This window comes from Notamacropus eugenii, chromosome 6 (genome assembly GCF_028372415.1).
Source record: "Notamacropus eugenii isolate mMacEug1 chromosome 6, mMacEug1.pri_v2, whole genome shotgun sequence".
Classification (NCBI taxonomy): domain Eukaryota; kingdom Metazoa; phylum Chordata; class Mammalia; order Diprotodontia; family Macropodidae; genus Notamacropus; species Notamacropus eugenii.
The window spans coordinates 9,156,114-9,168,609 of NC_092877.1; the positions used below are offsets into that span (position 1 = coordinate 9,156,114).

At 37.5% G+C, this 12,496-nt stretch overlaps 1 pseudogene; it reads right to left on the reverse strand.

The window, feature by feature from the left end:
- Positions 1–4,141: 4,141 nt before the first annotated feature.
- On the reverse strand, positions 4,142–12,231 carry LOC140511789 (guanine nucleotide-binding protein G(I)/G(S)/G(O) subunit gamma-5-like; annotated as a pseudogene).
- Positions 12,232–12,496: the final 265 nt, after the last annotated feature.

A 12,496-nucleotide genomic window follows, 5' to 3' on the forward strand; every position in this document is an offset into this window, starting at 1 on the left:
GAAAGACTAACTATATTTCCCTTAATCCTATCCTGCTCCCCCCCATTTATTCTATTCTGTCTTTTAACCCTGTCCCTCCTCAAAAGTGTTTATTTCTAATTACCCCTACCATTTGCCCTCCCATCTTTCAACTGCCAACCCCCACTTATCCCCTCCCCAAATTTACTGTAGTATCAGATAGATTTTCATTCCACATAAAGTGTGCATGTTATTCCCTCTGTAACCCAAATAAAGTTCACTCTTTCTCTCTCACCTCCCCCTTTTTCACTTCCATTGAAAATGTTTTTGCTTGCCTCTTTCATGTGAGAGATAATTTACCCTATTCTATTTCTCCCTTTCTCCTTCTCCCAATATGTTCTTCTCATCCTTTAGCTTTCTTTGTTTTAGATATCATCCCTTCACATTCGACTCACCCTGCATCTTCTGTCTATGTGTATATATTCCCTCCAACTACCTTTATAGTGAGAAAAGTCTCAAGAGTTACACATATTATATCTCCATATAGGAATGTAAGCAGTTCAACTTTAGTAAGTTCCTTATGATTTCTCTTTCCTGTTTACCTTTTCATCCTTCTCTTAATTCTTGTGTTTGAAAGTCAGATTTTCTATTCAGGTTAGTCTTTTAATCAAGAATTCTTGAAAGTTCTCTATTTCATTGAATGACCATTTTCCCCCTGAAGTATTATACTCAGTTTTGTTGGGTAGGTGATTCTTGGTTTTAATTCAAACTGCTTTGACCTCTGGAATATCATATCCCAAGCCCTCTCATCCCTTAATTTAGAAACTGCTAGATCTTGTGTTATCATGATTGTGTTTCCACAACACTCAAACTGTTTCTTTCTGGCTGCTTACAATATTTTCTCCATGACCTGGGAGCTCTGAAATTTAGCTAGACTATTTCTAGGAGTTTTCTTGTGGGGATCTCTTTGAGGAAATGATTGGAGGATTCTTTGAATATCTCTTTTACCATCTTCTTTTAGAATATCAGAGTAGTTTTCCTTGATAATTCCTTGAAAGATGATGTCTAGGTTCTATTTTTGATCAGCACTTTCAGGTAGTTAAATAATTTTTAAATCATCTCTCCTGCATCTATTTTCCAGGTCAATTGTTTTTTTTCCAAAGAGATATTTCAAATTGTCTGTTATTGTTTTCATTCTTTTGGTTTTGTTTCATATATATTTTTTTAATTTTTCATAAAGTTATTAGCTTCCATATGCTCCATTCTAATCTCTAAGTAATTATTTTCTTCAGTGAGCTTTTGGAACTCCTTTTACATCTGGTCCATTCTGCTTTTTAAGACAGTCTTCTCCTCATTGGTTTTTTGGATCTCTTTTGTCATTTAGGTTAGTCTTATTTTTTAAGGTGTCATTTTCTTTTTTTTAGGTTTTACAGAATTCTTTATTTTATTATTTTATTTGTTTTCAGTGTTCTACAATCACTTTCATATATCTTAGATTTTTTTTCCCCTCTATCCCTGACGTGGCATATAGTTTTATGTAGGTTTTACTCACACATTCCTATTAAATAAATTTTCCCGTTAGTCATGTTGCATAGAAGAATTAAAATGAATGGAAGAAATTATAAAACAAACCAAAACACAATGCAAAAGAAAATGATCTGTTTCATTCTGCGATTGAATTCCATAGTTCTTTCTCTGGATGTGGAAGGCATTTTGCTGTAAGAGATCACTGGAAATTTTTTAAGTCCTTGCATTGCAATGAAGTACTAAGTCTACCAGAAAATTTCCTCATACATTATGGTTATTGCTGTTCTCCTGGTTCTGCTCCTTTCACTCAGCATTGGTTCATATAAGTCTTTCCAGGCCTCTCTGAAGTCTTCCTGTTCATCATTTCTTACAGCACAATAGTATTAAAATATTATTTTATTAAATATTTTTTGAGTCTCCTTTAGCAAGCAGTTGACTCATTTTTCATGATTTTCTTGCATTATTCTCATTTCTCTTCCCATTTTTTCCTCTACCTTTTTTACTTGAATTTAAAAATTCTTTTTGAGTTCTTCCATGGTTGGAGACCAATTCATATTTTTCTTGGAGGTTTTGAATGTAGGAGCTTTGACTTTGTTGTCTTCTTCTCTTTGTGCATTTTGATCTTACTCGCCATCAAATAAGATTCTATAGTCTCCTTCCTTTACCTGATTTTTGTTTATTTCCCCAACCATTTATTGCTTTTTGAACTCTTTGTCAAGTAATTCTCTGCTTCCAGTGGGGATGGAGTGCATACAGTCTACTGCTCAATCCCTCCACAATCTGTGGGCTTAGAGCTCCAGAAACAGTTGCTGCCATGGAAGCTGCCCCTGCTCCTGACCCCTCCTCTACCCTGGGACTGAGGCTGGACCACTCACAGAGGTCTGGCAGGTTTTTTCACTGACCTTCCAATTTGTCCTCAATGTTTTGGACTTGTGAAGTCTGGAAACCACCAAAGGTAGTAAAGATTCAGTCCTCCTGAAGCCTGCTAAGGTCCTGTCTGTGCCAGCACAGCCCATACCGGACTTCACTCTGCTCCCAGCCTGGTTAGAAAGATGGTTGCATTGACCTTTCAGGCTATCTTGGACTGGAGATTTGCTTCACTTCATCATTCTGTGGGTTCTGAAGTTCCATAATTTGTTTAGAGTTATTTCTTTTACATTTATTTGACTGAGTTTTGGGGAGAACTCTAGGAAGTTCCTGCTTTTACTCCACCACCTTAGCTCTCCCCTCTCTTTAACGTTTTTTTTTTATTTGTTTTTATTTTTAACACAGTTTATAACAGATAAAGCAATTCAAACTTTTGGTTAGGTGATACATCTTTTTAAAGCATTTACAATATGGACCACAAAAGAATTTTTTTTAAACATTAACCAGCTAACACACAGATAATATTTATGTTGCTAACTTCACAAGCTCTTGACCTAAATGTTTCCACAGTATTACTAAGAATTAAAGGACCCTAACTTAATGTTGTTGATCTAAAGTCCTGTGACTAATAGCTTAATTTTAGACAACCTCAGATGTTCCCCTACCCATAATCTATAATTGAATACATTTGGTATTAAGCTTACGAACCTTTTGACTATAGGAAATTGCCACCAATAGTAAGGACATTGCAGGGATACAATATCTCCCCAACTTCATCAATTCCAGGCAGGATTAGGCTATCCACTTGCATTCAGTCAGGCTTAAAGTCGGCCAGGTGTCAGTGGGGAAATAGAGTCAGGAGAATCCCACCTCAGCCCATGCTGAACAGCTGCTCTCCAACCCTTCCCTTGAGATCATCTATGCAGTTTATACCAACATCTCATCAGCTTACTGGCATCATGGAGGCTCAGATTGCCTTTCTTGCTTCCCATACCTGGAGTTAAGACTCAGAAAAACTTAATAGTCCCATAGCATCTAAAAATGGCAAGTTCCAATAATCAGGTTTCAAATATAATTATAGTTTCACTTTGTCTAAGGAACATCTTTTGAGGCAAGTCTTACATGGATTACATGTCTTTCTATGCATGTTCTAGTTCCTGATTAAATGGCAATCATAAAATCTAATTTATGATTAAAACCTTGACTTTTCCATTAATGCCAAATTTTACCCAAGGTTACCTTCCTCTTGGAAATTTAGATTGAAATTCTTTTCTCCAGACTAAAGATGTCATTGATTTATTCTCAGTAATTAATTCAGTCTATTGTTTTAATACTAATTGCTTTTACCTCACTTTGTAACGTGTCCAATTTTTCTCCTCATCACTCCCCTCCCCCCACCTCCTAAAACCTTGCATTCGGATTACTCCTTCCCTCAGTGTACCCTCCCCTCCATCACACCCCACCCTTCTCCTATTCCCATCTTCTCTCTTTTCTTGCAGGGCAAGATGAATTTCCATACCCCCATCCCTGTAGTTCTTATGTCCCGATTATATGCAATAAAAATTCTCAACATTCGTTTCTAATACTTTGAATTCCAGCTTCTCTCCCTCCCCCCTCCCTCCCCAACCCCACTGAGAAGGCAAACAATTCAATACAGACTAAATATGTGTTGTTTTGCAAAACTTCCATAGTAATCATGCTGTGTAATACTAATTATATTGCCCTCTGACCTACCCTATTCTCTCTTATTTATTCCCCCTGCAATTGACCTTGTCCCTTCTTGAAAGTGTTTCTTTTTTCTTTTTTTTTTTTTGATTTTCATCTGAATACTTTATTTGTATTCTTGCCAGTGTACAAAACAGAAATGAAATGAAAATTCGGAGAGGGAGATGAGAAAGTCTGACACAAGTTGAAATTTGGATGATGAACTTGGCACATTGTTACACATATAGATTAAATTTTTGTGCAGCCTTCAGAACTCTCTCCTATGAATAGACACAATTCACATCACAGAACGTCACATCACGTCACAGATCCACAAATGAAGATTGGATCCAGAGATCCTTCCCAAGTAGCTTAAGATCATCTTGCTACAGGAATGAACAGACTTTCCAGGGCCGGAAAGGATTAGTACTGGAAGACACCCCAGTCAGCAGGGGATCGTTTTGGGCATTTTGCAGGCAAAACTGTTTCAGGTCAGCAGCAGCAGCCTGAGAAACCTTAACGCGGTGGAGCCGGCTGCTGCACCACCTTCCTCATGGCGAGACGTTGGAGCTGCTGGACATGGCTCAAGGAGTGGGGTCCGCTGGCTGCCGGCGGTGGTCGGTGGTCCGCGGCCGAGTGGTGCCTATAAGTACCCGAGGGTGTGCTCGCTGGGCGGGGGGACGGGCTATGGTGTTTATTTCTAGTGACTCCCTTCTCCCATTTGCCCTCCCTTCTAATATTCCCCTTGCTCCACTTGTCACCTCCTCTCCTACTTGAGTTCTAAATTCCCTCCCTATCACCATTCCATCAACCCTTGAGAAGAAAAGCAATATATGTATTTTACATTTGAAGTCATGAAAAACATAGTTCTATATTTGCCATTTGCAAAATAAAATGGACCCCAAAAAGGAAATCGACAAAATGTAAAAATGTGCTTCAATCTGCACTCATAGTTCATCAGTTCTCACTGTGGAGATGGATAGCATTTTTCATCCCCTGTCCTCAGAAGTTGTTTAAAGGTCCAACCACTGATACTCAGTGTGTGGGTAACACTAGGCTAATAAATTAACTTATAGATTAATTTGCAGTTAAGTCTTTCACAGTTGATAAACATTACAAAATTTATGTTATTGTGTACAATGTTCTCTTGGTTCTGCTCACTTCACTTTGCATCAGTTCGTAGAAGACTTCCTGAATTTTTCTTAAGCTATCTCATTTATCATCATAGCACAATAGTATTACATTACAATCATGTACAATAGTTTATGTAGCCTTTCCCTGATTAGTACATATGTTCCCACCCCTATTTTCTGCTCAAATGGCTAGCGTACTAGCTCATCATCTCTTTTCTGGATTTTTTCCCTGTCATTCTAACTGGCTTCTTTTTCTCAAATCAAATAAGTAATCCTTTATTCAGGATTTGCTCTCTACCAGGCACCATGCTAATTACAAGATATAAAAAAAAGTGAAAATTGCTCTTGCCCTTAAGGAAGTCAAAAGCTGTGGTGGAGGCAACATGCAAACAACTCTAAAAATAAAATAAAATACACACAGAGAGCTTTAGGAAAACAGAGAAAGGCATCTTGGAAAAGGTAAGATTTTACCTGAGACTTGAAGGAAACTGTCAAAACTTCAGCTCTCTTCCAATTCCAACACATCCACTACTCCGATTTTAATATGACTTAAAAACAAGTATATATCTAATCATGTCAGACTCCTGCTCAATAAACTCTGTCTATCAGCTAAATCTGTCATATGAGACTCATACAGAAATGGGGACACTAAACCATACATAGGAAGCAATAAAGGCTGTATATTGACTTTGGAAACAACTTATTAACATTATCTCAAGTTATCATAGCATTATTTTTTTTGTTAAATATTTCCCAAGTATATTTCAACCGGTTCCAGGTACTAGGGAGTGTTACAGACAACATAAAGGCTCGTACTCTGTGCCTTTTTCTTCAAATGTCTTCCTTCGCAGAAGGAAAGAGATGGTAGAGATGTCATAGCTTTTCAAGTCTAATAAGTACCCAGTGCTTAAATCTGTCTATGCCATCATCAGAGACAAAATTGAAATCAAAAAGAGAATATCATATTCTCAATTACACATTCAGTTAGAAAGATTTGAGACTTCAGTTTCCCTTTCTGTAAAATAGAAGGATAATTTCAGCATTTGACACGTAATAGGTGTCTATTAAATACTTACTTATCTCTTAATTTCAATGAGAGGGGAAGGGTCTTTGCTGTTACATGAAGATTTCAGTCATTGAAAGTACTTCATAATTTTTCAAAGGTAATATAGACTGCTCTTTCTCTATTTTTTTTCTGCTCTCGTTCAAGTTTATGGGTTATCTGCCTTTTTTGTCCAAAACATTGATAGGGTTGGACAGTTTTCTAGGGAATGATTTAAGAAATATGTTGAAACATGGGAAATGGATTTTTAAAAATCAATTTAATTTTTTTGTGTGTGTTAGTGAATATACCAAACTCCTTTGAGTCATTAAGAATCTCTTACAAGAGACTTTACAATATCTTGGAGATTGATGCAGTCAGGGCAATGTCATACATTAACACAAGTGTATGAAGAACCTACCATTTACAGGGAATCCACATTTAACCTCAAATCTTTTCTGAGTTTCCTTCATCAGAGTGATGAATATTATTTTAATTAATTAATTAATTTTTAATTTTCAACATATATCTCCACAAGATTTTGAGTTGCAATTTTCTCCTCATCTCACCCCTCTGCCCACTCCAAGACATCATGCATTCTGATTACCCCTTCCCCCAATCTGCCCTCCCTTCCATCATAGCCCTCCTTTCCCTTATCTCCATCTTCTCTCATTTCTTGTAGGGAAAGATAGATTTCTATATCCCATTACCTTGTCTTTCTTATTTCCCAGGTGCCTACACAAACAGTTCTCAACATTTGTTCTTAAATCTGTGACTTTCAACTTCTCTCTCTTCCTCTTTCCCCACTCATCCCCACTCAGAAGGCAAGCAATTCATTATAGGCTATATATGTGCAGTTATGCAAAAGACTTCCATAATAGTCATGTTGTGAAAGACTAACTATATTTCCTTCTATCCTATCCTGTCCCCATTTATTCTACTCTCTCTTTTGACCTTGTCCCTACCCCAAAGTGTTTAATACTAATTACTCCCTCCTCCAATTTGCCCTCCCTTTTATCATCTCCCCCACACTCCACTTATCCCCTTCTCCCCTACTTTCCTGTAGTGTACTTCATACCAAATTGAGTGTGCATGTTATTCCCTCCTTAATCCAAATGTGATGTGAGTAAGCTTCACTTTTTCCATCTCACCTCCCCCTTTCTCCCTTCCATTGAAAAGGCTTTTTCTTTCTTCCTTTATGAGAGATAATTTGCCCTATTTCATTTCCCCCTTTCTCTTCACAATATATTCCTCTTTCAACCCTTAATTTTATGTTTTTTTAGATATCATTTCTTCCTATTCATCTCACCCTGTGCCCTCTGTCTATATGTACATAATCTCTCCAACTACCCAAATATTGAGAAAACTCTAAAGATTTACAAATATTATCTTTCCATGTAGGAATGTAGACAGTTCAACTTTAGTAAGTCCCTTATGATTTCTGTTTCCTATTTACTTTTTCATGTTTCTCTTGATTATTGCATTTGAAAATCACATTTTATATTCAACTCTGGCATTTTCATAAAAAATGCTTGAAAGTTCTCTATTTCATTGAATGACCATTTTCTCTCTGAGATATTATACTGAGTTTTGTTGGGTGGGTGATCCTTGGTTTTAATCCTAGTTCCTTTGACTTCTGGAATATCATATTCCAAGTCCTGGAATCCCTTAATGTAGAAGCTCCTAGATCCTGTGCTGTCCTGATTGTATTTCCACAATACTTAAATTGTTTCTTTCTGGCTGCTTGTAATATTTTCTACTTTACCTGGGAACTCTGAAATTTGGGTACAATATTCCTAGGAGGTTCTCTTTTGAGTTCTCCTTCAAGAGATGATTGGTGGATTCTTTCAATATTTACTTTACCCTCTGGTTCTAGAATATCAGGGCAGCTTTCCTTGATAATTTCATGAAAGATGGCATCTAGGCTCTTTTTTTGATCATGGTTTTCAAGAACCTCCATAATTTCTACATTGTTTCTCCTGGATCTATTTTCCAGGTCAGTTGTTTTTCTAATCAGATATTTCACATTGTCTTCAATTTTTTTCATTCTTTTGGTTTTGTTTTGTAATTTTTGGTTTCTCAGAAACTCATTAGCTTCCATCTGCTCCATTCTAATTTTTAATGAACTACTTTCTTCAGTGAGCTTCTGAACCTCCTTGTCCATTTGGCTAATTCTGCTTTTTAAAGTATTCTTCTCCTCATTGGCTTTTTGGCCCTCTTTTGCCATTTGAGTTAGTTTTTTTTAAAGGTGTCATTTTCTTCAGCATTTTTGGGGTCTCCTTTAACAAGATGTTGACTAATTTTTCATGATTTTCTTGAATTGCTCTCATTTCTCTTCCCAATTTTTCCTCAACCTCTCATATTTGATTTTCAAAATTTTCTTGAGCTCTTCCATGGCCTGAGACTATTGCATGTTTATTTTGAAGGTTTTAGATGTAGACGCCTTGACTTTGGTATCTTCCTCTGATGGCAACCTTTGTTCTTCATCTGAAAGGATGGCGAAAAATACCTGTTCAAGAAAGGTACCTTCTATAGTCTTATTTTTTCCCTTTTTTGGGCATTTCCACAGCCTACCACTTGACTTTTAAGTCCTTTGTCAAGTGGAAGGTATACTTTAGGGACCTGTAAGTTCTCAGTTCCTCCAAGGCGGCACAATCAAGGGAGAGGACTTTACTCCTCTTCTGGCTTGCCCTCTGGTCTGGGAGCAATCACAAGCTTTTCTACCCAAGATCTGCAAGTAGGGTTTGCTCTCCACAACTGCCTCCAATTTCACCACACCAGTGCTCCTCCTCACCCCAAGACCACCACTCAGGGCTGAGATCCAGATCAGCTGCTTGATTCTCCTAGGGGATTTAGGCTGAGGGCTCCTCAAATGGAAGCTGCTGCCTCAGCAACTGCTGCTACCTTAGGGCCAGGGCCAGACCAAGTTCCCTTCTCACCCAGGTGAAGGAGCTTCCTCACTGACATTTGAAGCTGTCTTTGGCATTTGTGAGTTGAGGAATCTGAGAGCAGCAGCTGCTGCCTGAGATTCTGCATCCTGAAACCTACTCTGGTCCTGTCCATGCCCTGTCCTGAGACCAAAGCTGGGCTGTGCTCTGCTAGGAGGCTGGTGCTATAGACCTTTCCTGTCAGCCTTCCAGACTGTCTTGTGCTGGAAATACCTTTCACTCTGTCTTTTTGTGTCTTCTGCTGCTCTAGATTTTGTTTAGAGTCATTTTTACGGTATTTTATGGGTTTTGGGGGAAGAGCTAGAGAAGGTCCATCTTTCTACTCTGTCATCTTGGTTCTTTTCCTCTGCTCCCCAGTGAATATTTTTGATAAGCATTCATCTCACAGAAACTAATATTTGTTAATGCATTTTCCTTGTGTTTCCACATGGTAGAGAGACCTGGAATACCACTGTCTCTGTAAAAATCAAAGAGTGTTAAACAGGGAGCAATGGGGGTGGAAGATGTTCAGTGGATGTTAGCAGCATATAACAACCACTCCATGAAAAACTCTCAAGAAAACCAGAAGTAAAGGACATAATCAGGACATCTTGTTACTGAAAGAAAAAATGGGTTAGATAAATGCCAGGACTGAGGAAACATACATAGGAAAGAGAGTTGCATTAATATTCTCATGATATTGGCAGAAAGCAAGGGAGCATGGTTTGCCACATTCCTTGTAGCTAACTTTGGGGAGGATACAGATTAGAGTCACACAGATGGACAGGTATGGATGAGGCCATAGTTTCTTTCCATCATTGTAGAAGCCTCAGGAATCAATGACATCTCAGATCCATTCAAATATTTAATTAGTTTCTATGAAACTATTCATGATAAAACATTGTATATTGGAGGTATTTTTTATGAATAATAAATATTATCAGTGGCATGTGTCCTCTACTGATGAAAATAATGAAGGTGTTCCCCTTATTTTAGAATGAAAAGGGAGGAACCATTTTGATGGAAAAGCATCTCTATTCCTTTCTTTTTTCCTTAAAGGATTTATCAACTCTTTAACTAGCTGCCACACCTAGTCAATAAAACAGAGTTTTGTATTTAATGGGCTTATCAACAATGACAGCAAAGGGCATTCTTTTCTCTTTTTGAAAACTGAATAGTTTTATAAGTTAAGCCACATTTAATCCTTTCTGATATCAGAGCAGAGAAATGGGGAATTTTAATGAGCAAAAAGCAAAAATGGCAGGAGTTGGAGAGCATTCACACAGTGGAGAAAAGGTCCTGAGGGAAAAACATCACTTCACTGCCAGTATGGGCAGTGCATCTCCCAACTGAACTTTGGTGAAGAAGAAAGGAGGTGCCTGAGGAGGATGAGAAAGCTAGGCCATATATGGGTCACTGCCTTCAGATTTCTTACATGTATGCCAACTCTAAAGTCTAATGCCAAGGACAAGTGCTTAGAGCAGCTGCCTTGACAGTCTGTGACCATGGTTCAGGTTTTTATTTTCCTCCATTGCTGAAGTTCATTAGTGAAGAATTGCCTAGCTCCTATTCCATGATGTTGTATTCTGCTTTCCTCTGGGGGTAAAATTTGTATAATGGAAACGACATTGGACTTACATCTCTAACTTAAATATCCACTCAATTAACAGCATGCCAATGGGCAAATCATTGCATCTTTAATTATCTCTAAAATTAGGACATGGGACTGGATGCCTCTATAATCCCTTCCAGCTCCAACTAGAATTTTATCTAGGGTAAGTCAACTGGGTCTTGACCTCAGGGCACCACTATTTAAAGGGTACTGGTAACATATATCACTTCAAAAAGAGAAACAACAAAACTAAACACCTATTTGACATGAATAATTGATTAAAATAGGTAGCTACCAGATGACAAGCTTCCTCCCCTTGATGAGTTCTTATAACACATTGTTTTCAGTTTCTCTTGCTCCACAACAAATCAAAAGAATTAATCTTCTCAGGTAAATTTTGTGATGTATACCTCAGGGCAACAGAACTGCTAATTTTGGTACTATATGGAACATTGCTTTATTTTCACTCTGCTCCTTCTTCTCTTCTATTTGGTTAGTATCAAGATAACTTGTGAATGGTTTTGGAGGCAGCATGGCACAGCAAAACATCATTACATATGGAGCCATAGAAATTCATTTGCAATCACTGCCTAGGATGCTTATGAATGCTGGGATCTTAGATACATCCCTTGACTCTCCCTCAGTTTCATTTTCTCTTTCTGTAAATGGCTGGATAGGTAGGTGGCACAATGGATAGAGTGTTAGGCCTGGAGTCAAGAAGACTCATCTTGGCGAATTCAAATCTGGCCTCAAAAACTTACTAGCTGTGTGATCCTGGACAAGTCACTTAATCCTATTTGTCTCTGCTTGGTAATCTGTAAAAATGAGCTGGAGAAGAAAATGGCAAACCACTCCAGTATCCTTGCCAAGAAAATTCCAAATGTCATCATCAAGAATCATGTATGGCTGAAAAATGACTCAATAACGACAACTTAATGATATGGTTAGACTAAATGTCCCTTGGAGATTTCTAGATCTATGCATATATCTGCTAGAACTTTGATCTGGTATCTTAACTAAGATTGTGACTGTAGGTGTTTTGCAGAATTTCAGGAATTTCTTATTTATAGATTTCAGAGAAAAATGACATTGAGAAATTCATTCTCCGCTATGATGGTTCTGTGAACTTTTTTGTAAGGGTACAAAATAGCTCCTTTCGAGGGGGTTGGAGATGGGGAGTAGAATTGAAGTTTAGATTAAATAAGGAACTAAGGAGTAACCATAAACCTGAGAAATATATGGAAATTGGTTGGGATTCTACGAGAAAAAGAATCCTAACAAAACCATTTTAATATACGTGGGTAAAAGTGTGATGTAGTAGAAAGTTCATTAATTTAGCAACCAGGAGTCTTGGACTCTAGTTATGTTTTGCCATTCATTAATTTTGAAAATTTAGATATGTCATTGCACTTTCCTAAGGCTCAGTTTCCTCATTTATATAATATGTGTATTGGACCACATGGTCTCCAGCGTCCTTTCTCTAACATTTTATCATTCTAAGAAGTGGAATTGAAGAAATATCCGTTGCAGGTTTCATACCATCAAGATGAGAACTGAATGAGAAATGGTTATATTTTACACCAATTCTTGAATTTCTCTGAAATGACAGATTATTATTTCATAGGATATTCTCAGCAGACATCATTTGCCTTACAAGTAGAACCATGGAGGAAAAGGATTGAGTTTCAAAGAAAAATAATACAGACTCACATTTGTAAAGAAAAAT